Here is a 14,639-nt window from a genome sequence, read left to right as displayed (position 1 = left end):
ACTGGCTCTCCTGAGGCCATCAGTAGTTCTAATGGAATGTTGTCTACTCCCGGGGCCTTGTTTTGACTCGGGTCTTTCAGTGCTCTGTCAAACTCTTCACGCAGTATCGTATCTCCCATTTCATCTTATCTACATCCTCTTCCATTTCCATAATATTGTCCTCAAGTACATCGCTCTTGTATAAACCCTCTATATACTCCTTCCACCTTTCTGCTTTCCCTTCTTTGCTTAGAACTGGGTTGCCATCTGAGCTCTTGATATTCATACAAGTGGTTCTCTTCTCTCCAAAGGTCTCTTTAATTTTCCTGTAGGCAGTATCTATCTTACCCCTAGTGAGACAAGCCTCTACATCCTTACATTTGTCCACTAGCCATCCCTGCTTAGCCATTTTGCACTTCCTGTCGATTTCATTTTTGAGACGTTTATATTCCTTTTTGCCTGCTTCATTTACTGCATTTTTATATTTTCTCCTTTCATCAATTAAATTCAATATTTCTTCTGTTACCCAAGGATTTCTATTAGCCCGCGTCTTTTTACCTACTTGATCGTCTGCTGCCTTCACCACTTCATCCCTCAGAGCTACCCATTCTTCTTCTACTGTATTTCTTTCCCCCATTCCTGTCAATTGTTCCCTAATGCTCTCCCTGAAACTCTCTTCAACCTCTGGTTCTTTCAGTTTATCCAGGTCCCATCTCCTTAAATTCCCACCTTTTTGCAGTTTCTTCAGTTTCAATCTGCAGTTCATAACCAATAGATTGTGGTCAGAATCTACATCTGCCCCAGGAAATGTCTTACAATTTAATACCTGGTTCCTAAATCTCTGTCTTACCATTATATAATCTATCTGAAACCTGTCAGTAAGCTGTCGGCTGTAAGATGAGAGATTATACGGTAGTCTCGCCGAGGTATCAGTTAAGACTTACTTAGCACTGTCTAGTGTGCAAAATCAGAGCCGATTTGGTAGTGTCGGAAGAAAGACACGCAGTCTGCCACGTTCACTATTAGTTAAGACTTTATTAGCAAGGTATGGGTATTCGGACATATAGTTGAGAACAGTGTGATACTAATTACGGAAATATGCAGTTCATTATTTTGTTGAAGAATAAAAATCATTTGTGGCTCGTAATTGTGCAGTTTCTAGTGTTCTGCTAATAAAAAGCGAGTGCCATTCCGTATACACAAAACTCATTGGAAATTTAATCATTTCTAAAACAACAGTTCCTTGCTAAGAATTTCTTACAGCCTCGAGATTATGGATTCACGACCTAAATACTGTTTGCTGCGCAGACTGCAGGCTGGTGAACTTTTATCAGAACTTGTGCATTCCGCTCAGGGCGGCGGAAGCAAACAGGCACCTCGCGTGTACAGCGATCGTAGTACAAATGAGATCAGTGACACGTCATCTGTGCTAACACAGAGGAGGTATGGAGAAGAGAAATATTTTTGTGTGAAAGGTCTTACCGTATATCACGCCCCCCCCCCCCCTCTCTCTCTCTCTCTCTCTCTCTCTCTCTCTCTCTCTCTCTCTCTCTCTCTCCCCGTACATGCTACAAATGCTACAAACACAGACTTATTGACTGTGGATAGTAGGGAAAAGATGTAATTTCTTTCTCACGCTCAGTGACTCGACCTTCGACTTTTCCAGTCGTGTCACTAGGACACTAGCGCGTTTTTTCTATAGCGAAAAGGAAAGGCTGTGTTCCCGCAGGGTTCCTCCCCGCCTAACAGAAGACATGAAGAGTAACGAAGGACTATCTCTGCGGAGTTGCTTGCTAGCTACAAGGCTGATCGTGATAATTTTTTTTTTTTCGGGCAGAGTCACAGACGATGAAACATGGCTTCGTCACTTCGAACCGGAAACAAAACGGAAATCCATGGAGTGGCGACACCCCTCCTCTCCTCCGAAGAGGAAGTTCAAAGCCGCAGCCTCAGTCAGCAACGTCATGACGTCGATTTTCTTGGTCTCTGTACGGGTATTCTGTCTGATGTCCTCTTTCATGATGGATCGATCAACTCCAAAGTTTATTGTGCTACCCTAGAAATAGAAAAAACTTCAACTGTTCGTCGCCAAAAAATTCAAGCGAACTTCTCCTTGTCCAGGATAACGTAATTTCTTTCTCACGCTCGGAGTAGTGACGCAACTTAAATCACTTAATAAAAGCAAGTCTTCTGTTCCAAACTGTATACCAATAACGTTCCTTTCAGACTATGCTGGTGCATTAGCTCCGTACTTAACAATCATATACAACCGTTCGCTCGACGAAATATCCGAACCCAAAGACTGAGTTGCACAGATCACACCAATAGGAGTAATTCATTTAATTACATGCCCATATCATTAACATCGATATCCAGCAGGATTTTAGAAGATTTATTGTATTCGAACATTATGAATTACCTCGAAGAGAACGGTCTAGTGACACATAGTCAACATGGGTTTAGAAAAAATTGTTCTTGTGAAACACAACTACCTCTTTATTCGTATGAAGTGTTGAGTGCTACTGACAAGGGATTTCAGACCGATTCCGTATTTCTGTATTTCCAGAAGGCTTTTTGACACTGTGCCACATAAGCGGCTTGTAGTGAAATTGCGTGCTTATGGAACATCGTCTCAGTTATGTGACTACATTTGTGACTTCCTGTCAGAGAGGTGACAGTTCGTAGTAATCGACGGAAAGTCATCGAGTGAAACAGAAGTGATTTCTAGCGTTCCCCAAGGTAGTGTTATAGGGCCTTTGCTGTTCTTTATCTATACAAACGATTTGGAAGACAGTTTGAGCAGTCGTCTTAGGTTGTTTGCAGATGACGCTGTCGTTTATCGATTAATAAAGTCATCAGAAGATCAAAAAAAATTTCAAAACGATTTAGAAAAGATATCTGAATGGTGCGAAAATTGGTAGTTGATCCTAAATAACAGAAAGTGAGAGGTCATCCACATGAGTGCTAATAGGAATTCGTTGAACTTCGGTTACACGAGAAATGAGTCAAATGTAAAGGCCGTAAATTCTACTAAATATCTGGGAATTACAGTTACGAACAACTTAAATTGGAACGAACACACAGAAAATGTTGTGGGGAAGGCTAACCAAAGACTGCGTTTTATTGGCAGGACCCTTAGAAAATGTAACGGATCTACTAAGGAGACTGCCTACACTACGATTGTCCGTCCTCTTTTAGAATACTGCTGCGCGGTATGGTATCCTTACCAGATAGAACTGAGGAGTATATCGAAAAACTTCAAAGAAGGATAGCATGTTTTGTACTATTGCGAAATATGGGAGAGAGTGTCACTGAAATGAACAGGATTTGGGCCGGACATCATTAAAAGAAAGTGTTTTTCGTTGCGGCGGAATCTTCTCACGAAATTCCAATCACCAACATTCTCCTCCGAATGCGAGAATATTTTGTTGAGACAGACCTACATAGGGAGAATCGATCACCACGGTAAAATAAAGGAAATCAGAGCTCGTACAGAAAGATATAGGTGTTCGTTCTTTCCGCACTATGTTCGAGAGTGGAATAACAGAATTGTTGTGAAGGTTGTTAGATGAAACTTCTGCCAGGCACTTAAGTGTGATTTGCAGAGTATCCGTGTAGATGTAGAACGTAAGGCCTCCCAATGTCTACGCACCCTAGAGGAGCTCACGAAACTTCATTGGACTGTTCTTCCTCATCCATCCTACAGCCCGGGTCTCGCCCATTCCGACTTCCACATGTTTGGCCGTATGAACGATGGACTCCGCGAGAAGCAGTACTTGGATGATTGGGAGGCGATTGATGCAGGAAGAAGTTGGCTCCGAGGTCGACCAGTAGAGTGGTACCATACCAGCATACAGACCCTCCAAGCAAGATGGCGTAAGGCCGTCACCCTGAACGGAGATTATGTCGAAAAATAGAGTTGTGACACTGACGTCTGGAAGAAAACGGCTGCTCTAGAGAGACTCAATACAGAAACTTCAAGGGCGCTGCAGTATTTTCACTTGTAACGAGCAGTCCGTTGAGACAAAGTCGATCGTGCAAAAGAGGCAGTTCAGTAACTGCGGTGCGACGACCACCCTAGTCGTACATGGGGAGAGTGTCTCAGAGCAACGTCCGGAAAAGTTTCCAAATTGCAAACTGCGAGGGAGCTGGTAGACCCCCCTTTGTCTGTGGCCTTACAGGGATGCTGGGTTTTCCCCCCGCATCTGAGCATAGGGAGGCACACGTGGTGCGTTCAGTGCGCGAAGCACTCAGACGGTCTCTCTCGCGTGGCAGTGGAAGCTTTCCTGGTATTTAACTGGCTTTTGGGAGAATGGGGCTAAAGTCTACAAAGAGAAAAATAATACACAAAATCAGCGAAAGTCACGTGAGAGTTTTAAAAGCGCAAAGTCAAGAAAGATGAATTAGTATTAAGAATTTGTAAATCAGAGTTACAATTTGTTACATCTGCCGTTCAACTTGTACGTCGAAGCAGTAGTGAAGGAAGGGATATAATATTTTGGAAGAGGGAAAGAACGTGTAAGCGGAACAAATACAGATGCCAAAGGTCGCAGACGATAGAAACTTTCTCGCTGATCGTAAAGGAGTCTCGGAAGACATGTTGGGAGAAATGAACATGTAGCTTTTGTGTCTCGGAGCTCCATGTCAGGAAACTTTGCTTTTAAAATAATATTGAATGACGAGTAGCGTGTCTAGGGAGGATGATTTCAAAGATATAGTCAGATTAAATGGTGAATTAACACTTACGGTCACTAAGACGTAGATATCCTCTGAGTAGTAAATCAATTTCAGTCACTTAATAAAAGTAAGTCTTCCGGTCCAGATTGTGTACCAATTATGTTTCTTTCAGAGTATGCTGATGCAGTAGCCCCATTCTTAACAATCATATACAACCGCTCGCTCGACGAAATATCCGTACTTAAAGACTGGAAAGTTGCACAGGTCACACCGATATTCAAGAAGTCAACAGGCGTAATCCACTAAATTACAGGCCCGTATCGTTAACGTAGATATGCAGCAGGATTTTAGCACATATATTGCGTTCGAACATTATTAATCACCTCGAAGGGAACGGTCTATTGACACACAGTCGACATAGGTTTACAAAACATCGTTCTTGTTAAACAACTAACAATTTACTCACACGAAATATTGAGTGATATCGACAAGGGATTTAAAATTGATTCCGTATTTCTAGATTTCCAGAAGGCTTTCGACAGTGTACCTTACAAGGTTATGAGGCTGGATTCGTGGTTTCCTGTCAGAGAGGTCACAGTTCGTAATAATTGACGGGAAGTCATCGAGTGGAACAGACGTGATTTCCGGCGTTCCACGAGGGAGTGTTGAAGACCCTCTGCTGCTGATTATCTATATAAACGATTTAAGAGAGAATCTGAGCAGCCGGTCCCGGTGGAGGTTCGAGTCCTCCCTCGGGCATTGGTGTGTGTGTTTGTCCTTAGGATAATTTAGGTTAAATAGAGTGTAAGCTTAGCGAATGATGACCTAGGCAGTTAAGTACCGTAAGATTTCACACACATTTGAACTTTTTTTTTTTGAGCAGCCATCTTAGGCTGTTTGCAAATGATGCTGTCGTTTATCGACTACTAAAATCATCCTAAGATCAAAACCAGGTGCAAAACAATGGAGAATGCCTACACTACGCTTGTCCGACCTCTTTTGGAGTGCTGCTGCGCAGTATGGGAGCCTTACCAGATAGGGTTAACGGAGTACATCGAGAAAGTTCAGAGAGGACCAGCACGTTTTGTATAATAGAGAAATAGGGGAGAGGGTGTCACGGACATGATAAAGGATTTGGGGGTGTACCTTATTAAAACAAACGCGTTTCTCGTTGTGGAGAGATCTTCTCATGAAATTTCAGTCACCAGCTTCCTCCTCCGAATTCGAAAATATTTTGTTGACGCTGAATTAGATAGGGAGAAAGGATCATCATAATAAAATAAGGGAAATCAGAGCTCACACGTGTTCGTTTTTTCCGGTCACTGTTACAGAGTGGAATAACAGAATTGTTGTGAAGGTGGTTCGATGAAACTTCTGCCAGGCACTTAAGTGTGATTTGCAGAGTAACCATGTGGACGTAGATTTAAACTGGACCTGCTCCCCTAAATACTACTTCCACTCCTGTCCTTAGATAAATGATAGCTTACCTGGAGATACACTGAGGTGGGGATAAAAACTAATGGGCAGAAGATAGGCATGCTACGTTATGCAGATGATATTGCTGTAGTCACGGAGACAAAAGAAGAGCTAGAGGAAGTCCTCTTAACAATAGGAAAAATTCTATGTAATCAGTATGGAATGAGAATAAACAAGAAAAAGACTAAAGTGATGGTATGCAGTACAGGAGCAGAATGTGACCCTTTGAGAATGAGAATTGGAAGAGAGGAGATGGGAGTGATAGAAGAATTTACTTACCTGGGAAGCAAAATCACAAGAGATGGTAGAAGCTGGAAAGAAATTGCGACCAGAATACAAAAGGCCAAAATGGCATTTAATCGGAGAAGGAACTTACTCACCAGCAACAACATCAGTCTGAAAATAAGGAAACGTGTCATGAAAGGTTTCGTTTGGAGTGTGGCCCTATACGTATGTGAAACTTGGACGATTGGAAGAGAACAGAGAAGACGGCTAGAGGCCCTGGAGATGTGGTGCTATAGAAGGATGATGAAGATCAGCTGGAGAGACAAAGTAACACAAATTAAGAGGAGTTTAGAAGAGTACAGGAAACCAGATCTCTGTGAAGGCACATCCAGACAAGATACAAACTTGTAGGGTACATCCTACCACACAACATCATCATTGGAACAATAGCCGAAGGAGCTACTGAGAGAAGGAATCGACGGGGGCGACCAAGGATATCATACATGCAACAGATCATGAATGACGTTGGATATAAGACATACGTGGAAATGAAGAGGAAGGCAGACAGAGGAGAGGAATGGCGCTCTGCTGCAAACCAACCTCAGGGTTGAACACTAAAAGAAGACGACCTGGAAATCTTAACGTGGTAGTATTTGTGTTGGAACCCACAGCAGGTGCTTCAGTCAGAAAATATCGTAGAATAAGTGACATGGGAAGGACACAAACACCTAAAAGTAAGGCACAAAGTCAATTGTTGAACTCAACTGAAAACAAAAGAAAGCGTGCCAGTATTAGGTTACGGGATGACACCAGGCCACAATTTCGGATTTTCTGTCTTATCACTACTCCTCTACAGGGATAAAATTTGTAAGGAAATTCATCAAAGTTGAGTAAAATGTTCAACTGGGATATAAGTAGTCCTCATAACGGGAAACCACGTTGAGAAGGAGATGGGAGATATTGTCGACTATGAGAGAAACGCGGATCAGGATTTGTGCGCTCGTAATGCTGGTGACTGTGGTGGGCGCGTGGATCCTCGCGCAGTATGATGGGGTTGTTAACGATACACACTGAAATGACGAAATTCATGGGATAGCGATATGCACGCATACAGATGGTGTTAGTATCGCGTACACAAGACATAAAACGACAGTGCACTGGCGGAGCTGTCATTTGTACTCAGGTGATGCGTGTGAAAAGGTTTCCGAAGCGATTATGGCAGCACGATGGGAATAAAAAGACTTTAAATGCGGAATGGTAGTTGGAGCTCGACACATCGGACATTCCAACTTGGAAATGGTTAGGAAATTCAATATTCCGAGATCCACGGTGTCAAGAGAGTACCGAGAAAGGCATATTTCAGGCATTACCTCTCACCACGGACAACGCAGTCTCCGACGGCCTTCAGTAACGATCGAGGGCAGAGGCTTTTGCGTTAAGTTGCCAGTGCTAACAGACAAGCAACACTGCATGAAATAACCGCAAAAATCCATGTGGGGCGCGCGAAGAAGGTATCCGTTAGGACAGTGAGGCGAAATTTTGAGTTAATGGTCTTTGGTAGCAGTCATCGACTGTATAAAACAAAAGTAAAATTTGCACTTTAGACTGCTTTTTCCTTCTACTGATTAAGAGCAGTTGCTGATCGACAGCTACTCTTACATGCAGGAAGTTCACACGGAGCGAGGTTCGCCGCAAGTTTGCGAGGTGGCGTGCATGCCTTCCGGCTTGCAGGGAAAGAAGCCGGCTATCTTCCATGCCGAAGCTCTCCCACGGTGCAAGATCGGCAGCTAGTTGTGTTGTGATCGGCAGCATGTTGTACCGAACGAAGACGGCTGCTTCAAGTACAGATGTTCAGAGCAAACTGGCGTTATTAGCTGTTTTGGTGCTAAACGATGCAGAAATGCATGCTAATGAGAGAAGAAGGAAGAAAGAATGGACGAAAAACTAGATTTAGAGGAAAAACGCTGGAAAAGGTGTGCTCTCCATGCTTCATAAGGAGTTGTGGTTAGTCGATAGAAGATCTTACATCCTTTGCAAATTTTAAACGAATAGATGTGCTTTTTCTTGGCAAGTAATGATCCGCCAAAAACAGTTGGAAAATGGTTCAAATGGCTCTGAGCAGTATGGGATTTAACATCTGAGGTCATCAAGTCCCCTAGAACTTAGAACTACTTAAACCTAACTAACCTAAGGACATCACACACATCCATGCCCGAGGCAGGATTCGAACCTGCGACCGCAGCGGTCACGCAGTTCCAGACTGAAGCGCCTGTAACCGCACGGCCACACCGGCCGGCTCCAAAAACAGTAACTTATCATAATACCATAAAGATGGTTTGTATATCTGCAAAATTGTAAGTTCATATTAACATAGTAAAATGTTCGTGGGAAAGCTACATCGTAATCCATTACCATTCAAAATTATGTGCTTTCAAAAATCGGGTGAATATTCAGTGTGATATTTCTAGGAAATAGTCTTAAATGTGTCCAATTTTTGCAAGTAGTAGGTTTTTACATTCAACACAAAATTCATAGTTTTGTACTTACGTCGTTTATCCCAGCGCCACTACTTTTCGATGATTTTACTTTGGCGTGCTCCACTTTAAATTGAGCACGCAAATTGTGCATTTTGCTGTAGCACTCCTTGGTCGTCGTATATGGTCGAACAAGACACACGACACTTGCAACTCTTTCGAGTGCTTCTGCACGCAGTGTTTATTATAATAGTTCGCGCTTTTCACGACACTGTTCTTCCCTATAAGCACATATCAATGCTTCAGTCGCTTCCTTGGACCACTGCGGTGCCATTATTTAATAATTATAAGAACTCCCTACCACACCTGACAAAAGCAGAAAATCGACTATCAACAAAGGCTTCCCGCCCCAGCTTTCCGCGTCTGACGTCACAAACGAAACGTCTCATGATTGACCAACGCAGGTAGCACGCAGGGAACCTTACAAGAAAAATAGCACCGGACCTATCCTGGAAATCTTACAAGGTTCCCAGCAAGGTAGCCCGCTAGCAGACGACGGAGCCCGCAAGGTAGCAGTCGGGCGAGCCAGCAAGGAAACTTACAGCGGATCTTGCTCCGTGTGAGGCGGGCTTAAGAGCGTGGGGATACTGTCTGCGAGGACTTTCGGGAAACGAGCTCAGAAACCGAACCAGTGCAGTCGCTCGGAAGAAGGCAGGGGCGGCTGTGCTTTTGGTGCGGTCGTGATCCCAAACAAGAGGAGGAGGAGAGGAAGAAGCGGGGAGAAAGGCGACAGGGCGCGGTGCGAGGTCGCCGGGTGGCCTTGGCAGGAGGTGCGCCGCGGCACGGCACGGCGCAGCACGCGTGGGCGGCCCTGCAGGGCAGGGGCAGGGCAGGTGGCCGCACTGTCGCGGAAGACGGCACGACCGCCCGCCCTGAGGCTATGCTGTCTTTTGCTCTCTTCTCCGCCACCGGCGGAGCGCCACCTGAGTTTCGGTCCATGTACCGTAAGCGTGCGCCCAGTGGCCATAACTTCCGCAAGCACCTGTTGCGGCGTTTACATTCTACACCTGCATCTGCACTGCGCATGCCTACTTGCGGTGTATGGAGGTACTTAGTGTACCAGTGTCACTCTCACACCTTTCCTCTTCCAGTCGCGAACAGGTCACGGCTCAGACGATGGCTTTCTGGCAAGTCACCGTGTGAGCTCGAATCTCTCTCTAATTCTATCTTCGTGGTCCGTTCGCAATATGTATGAAGACTACTTGGAAAGTAAGGTCCGATAGGGTCCGAAATGGAAAACTCGATGAAAATCCGATGAAACCTTGCACATATGTTGGGCAGTGTCTCTAATATGCCCGTCGATAGCGTCATGTCGCGCTTTTCAGTTCTGGGCGCACAGTGAGCAAGTAAAAATGCTTAGAGCGATGTGTCTCCCGCCAAGTACGAGAGCCTGGTGTGACATTTCGCCTGACGGCACGCAGCTCACATAACGTAACTGTCACATGTTTCCTTCTAGGCCGCATTCTGAAGCGCCAGTGAAGATGCTCCTGCAGCGCTTTCGATCGGAAATGTTTGATCACCCACAATAGAGCCCGTAATTGACTCTCCCTGAGTTTCATCTTGGCTCACATGAACCGCTAGCTATGAAGGCAACGTTCTAGCACTGACAAAGAGCTGCAGACCAGCGCCTGGAGTTGGCACAGACCGCTTCCTACTATGACGAGGGTATTGGAGAGTTGGTAGGACGCTACGACAAATGTCTCAATCGGAGCGGAGACTATGAAGAGAAGTGGCTGGAAGGCGTAGGTAACTATTGCAAATAAAACATTTTTGATCTTCACAGTGATTTCCATTTTGCAACCGATCGGATCTTACTTTCCGAATAGGTCCAGTACGTAGGAGATGATGATGATTGGTTTGTGAGGGCGCTAAACTGCGCGGTCTCATCAACGCCAGTGCAAAATTCTAATTTTTACACAGTTCAATTGTTTTTACGCAGTCCAATTGAGACACAGTCACGAACGATGATGATGATGATATGATGAGGGTCAGCCGCGGTGGCCGAGCAGTTCTAGGCGCTTCAATCCGGAACCGCACGACTGCTACGGTCGCAGGTGCGAATCCTGCCTCGGGCATGGATGTGTGTGATGTCCTTAGTTTAGTTAGGTTTAAGTAGCTCTAAGTTCTAGGGGACAGACGACCTCAGATGTTAAGTCCCATACTGCTCAGTCACATTTGAACCATTTGAAATGATGAGGACAACACAAACACATAGTCCCCTGGCGGATAAAATGCCCAACCTGGCCGGAATCGAACCCGGGACCCCATGATCCACAGTCAGCACTGCTAGCCGCTAGACCACGAGCTGCGGACCCGTACGTAGCAAAAAGCACCATATATTTGTTGACTTTTCCGGGAACGCAGGCTCAGGGAATTTTAAATGTAGATCACACTGTGAAGCACAACGATTCTCTTATAGAAACAGCCAATGGAATCGGCTGAGAATCTCAGTAACGCTTTCGTGCTTACCAGATGTACCTGTAACGAAACGCTCTGCACTTGCTATATTGGTCCTATCTGGAACGAATTCCAGACCGACGAGCAATATTCAAGTATTGGTCGAACGAGTGTTTTGAATGTTAACTCCTTTGTTTTACGGGCTACGTTTCCCGATTATTCTCCCAATGACTCTCAGTCAGGCATCATCACCCTTACCCCCCATTTTTTGTATGTGATCATTCCATTTCTAATCGCTCCAAATGCGTACTCCTCGACATTTTATATTACTACCTGCTTCCATTGATTGTTCTGCAAACGTGTAATCTTACAACAAAGTGTCTTTCTGTCTTTGTGTTTGCAACACTTTACATTTGTGTATGCTGCGGGTTAAGTAATTGCCACTCCCTGCAGCAAGCATCAACTCTCTGCAGGTCATCCTCCATTCCTCTAGAATTTTCAAGTACAACAGCATTATCCTCGAAAAGTCACATGGAACTTCCGATGTTGACTAATATGTCATTTACATATACCCTCGTAAGGACTGGTCCTGTAACACTACCTTGAGACGCGTCCGAATGACATACTGCATTCTGTTTGCTAGAAACTCTTCAGTCCAGTCACACAGTTGATTCGTTACACCGTACGTCCGTATTTTGTTCACTAAGCAGCAGTCCAGAAATGAATAGAATGCCTTCCGTAAATCAAGAAACACAGCATCTACCAGGCCGGCGGTGTCTATTAGGTTGGTGCTTAGGTTCGTAGCGTTTTTCGTGAAATTAATGAACACAACAGATACACATAACAGAGATTCTAGTCGTCAATAATATGTTCTGCTTGACAGTTCACAACAGCCTGCCAATAGTAGGGTAACTTTGCGATTCCGCGATTGTAGAGATCACTTCGTTTTGAGACGAAGAACTCTACGAGCCACGTTCGGCGTGCATTTTCGTCCGGAACGGAATTTCCTTGAAAGTTTTTCTACAGAGAATGGAGAAGGTGAAAATCTAAGGGCGCAAGATCAGGTGAATGAGGTCGGTGCGGAATGACTTGCGAATTCGAACAGGAATTAAATTTATACCTGGAAGTGTGCGAGATACTTGGGTTAAAATACTGGGTAAGAGACTTCTCTCGCCCTAAAGTTTCCATTCAAGTAACTAGATATTATTCAGTCATAACAGTTTAACTTCAGGTTAATGGAGAGAGGAGTTAAAAAGAACACTGCTAGAAGTCATATCAACTGATTAGTGTTCAGATAGACACCACAGGTAGCACATTATTTGATTTGTTTTTACCGTTTTCGATCATCAGACATAAGGGCCACTATGTAATCGTTGCCTTAGTAGCAAGTCGTGGCTTAAGGGCAACGCTCGGTTGATGAAACGTTGACGATCGAACTCTCTCACTGGCCACTCGGTAACGACCGGCCGCCCTGTCATCCTCTGCCAATGGCGTCACTGGGATGCAGTACAGAGGAGCAGGGTTCAGCACGTCACTGTCTCTTGGGGACCGCTACTTCACACTAACAGCTCGTTAACTGACCTCACGAATCCGAGTGCAATCTGTCCACGTCTTCCCACCAGGGAAATAAATATGTAAGAAAGCCCACGGCTGATGAGTGGAACGAGTCAATAAATCGAACAGACGATGGGTCGCGGTTTATTTGAAAATTAATCGCAACAGTCGCTGTGTCCACGACAGGACACGCCTACGTTTCGTACGCCATTTTTTTAAATTTCCTTTTGACGTGCAAGAATTATTGTTTGCCATTCATGATATTTGTTTTATTCTGTTTTGTCGCTTTTCGAACTCTGGTGAGGACAAAGAATATCAGACTCGTGTCTATTCTCATTTAGAAGGGACAAAACAACATCGCCTGACGAAAAAAGTGTAACACTCAGAAAGAGAGGAGGAAACGAAACGGTTGAGAGGGTATGTAATGTTATTTCAGTGATCACAATATCGAGTCAATTTTAGAAAGATTTCCTAGTATGAGTCCACTTAACAGGACGACTCTGCACCATCTCTGGTTTTAATGCCTCCACCGATTCACTTGTGGAGGGTTTCAAAGCCGTTGCATCCTCTCCTGAGGGAAGCTGGCGCACGATTGTCGTAACAGGTCCTGCATATCCTGGATAGTGGCACAGGACGAAGCTGGGACCACAAGCTGGTCACATACTAGTTCTATCGGGGACAGTTCTGGCGATCTAGCCCACAGCAGGCTGTTAACGAAGATACGAGCAAACGGAGTAAGTTCGCAGATATGTGAGTGGCTAGAAGACTTTTTAAGCAATAGATCTCCACGGCCCGAGAGTTCAGAGAAAATGGTACGGTTATGGCTGCCCCAGGGAAGTGTGATAGGACCGCATCGGGACTCAGTTCGCATTGCACCTCAATACGTTGCACTGTACTCTAGTCTTCCACAGTGATAGTCGTCGCTCGCGTTCCCGCGAGGGAACGTTAGTCGTTGACTAGAGTGGTGAGATGGACTAGAACAAGATTCAAGAATTACACTACTGGCCATTAAAATTGCTACACCAAGAAGAAATGCAAATGATAAACGGGTATTCATTGCACAAATATATTATACTAGAACTGACATGTGATTACATTTTCACGCAATTTGGGTGCATAGATCCTGACAAATCAGTACCCAGAACAACCACCTCTGCCCGTATTAACGGCCTTGATACACCTGGGCATTGAGTCAAACACAGCTTGGATGACGTGTATAGGTACAGCTGTCCACGCAGCTTCAACACGATACCACAGTTCATCAAGAGTAGTGAATGGCGTATTGTGACGAGCCAGTTGCTCGGCCACAATTGACCAGACGTTTTCAACTGGTGAGATCTGGAGAATCTGCTGGCCAGGGCAGCAGTTAAACATTTTCTGTATCCAGAAAGGCCCTTACAGGACCTGCAACATGCGGTCGTGCATTATCCTGCTGAAATGTAGGGTTTCGCAGGGATCGAATGAAGGATAGATCCATGGGTCGTAACACATCTGAAATGTAACGTCCACTGTTCAAAGTGCCGTCAATACGAACAAGAGGTGACCGAGACGTGTAACCAATGGCATCCCATACTATCACGCCGGGTGGTACGCCAGTATGGCGATGACGAATACACGCTTCCAATGTGCGTTCACCGCGATGTCACCAAACACGGATGCAACCATCATGATGCTGTAAACAGAACCTGGATTCATCCGAAAAAATGACGTTTTGCCATTCGTGCACCCAGGTTCGTCGTTGAGTACACCATCGCAGGCGCTCCTGTCTGTGATGCAGAGTGAAGGGTAACCACAGCC

General features: G+C 44.8%; 1 protein-coding gene across 1 annotated transcript in view; it reads right to left on the bottom strand.

The window, feature by feature from the left end:
* Positions 1 to 14,639, bottom strand: part of LOC126176308 (netrin-1-like) — a 121,005-nt gene that overhangs the window by 20,600 nt on the left and 85,766 nt on the right. The gene's annotated exons all lie outside the window — the stretch shown is intronic.

The sequence above is a fragment of the Schistocerca cancellata genome, chromosome 3, assembly GCF_023864275.1.
Source record: "Schistocerca cancellata isolate TAMUIC-IGC-003103 chromosome 3, iqSchCanc2.1, whole genome shotgun sequence".
Classification (NCBI taxonomy): Eukaryota; Metazoa; Arthropoda; class Insecta; order Orthoptera; family Acrididae; genus Schistocerca; species Schistocerca cancellata.
This window is presented reverse-complemented; position numbering and strand designations above follow the sequence as displayed.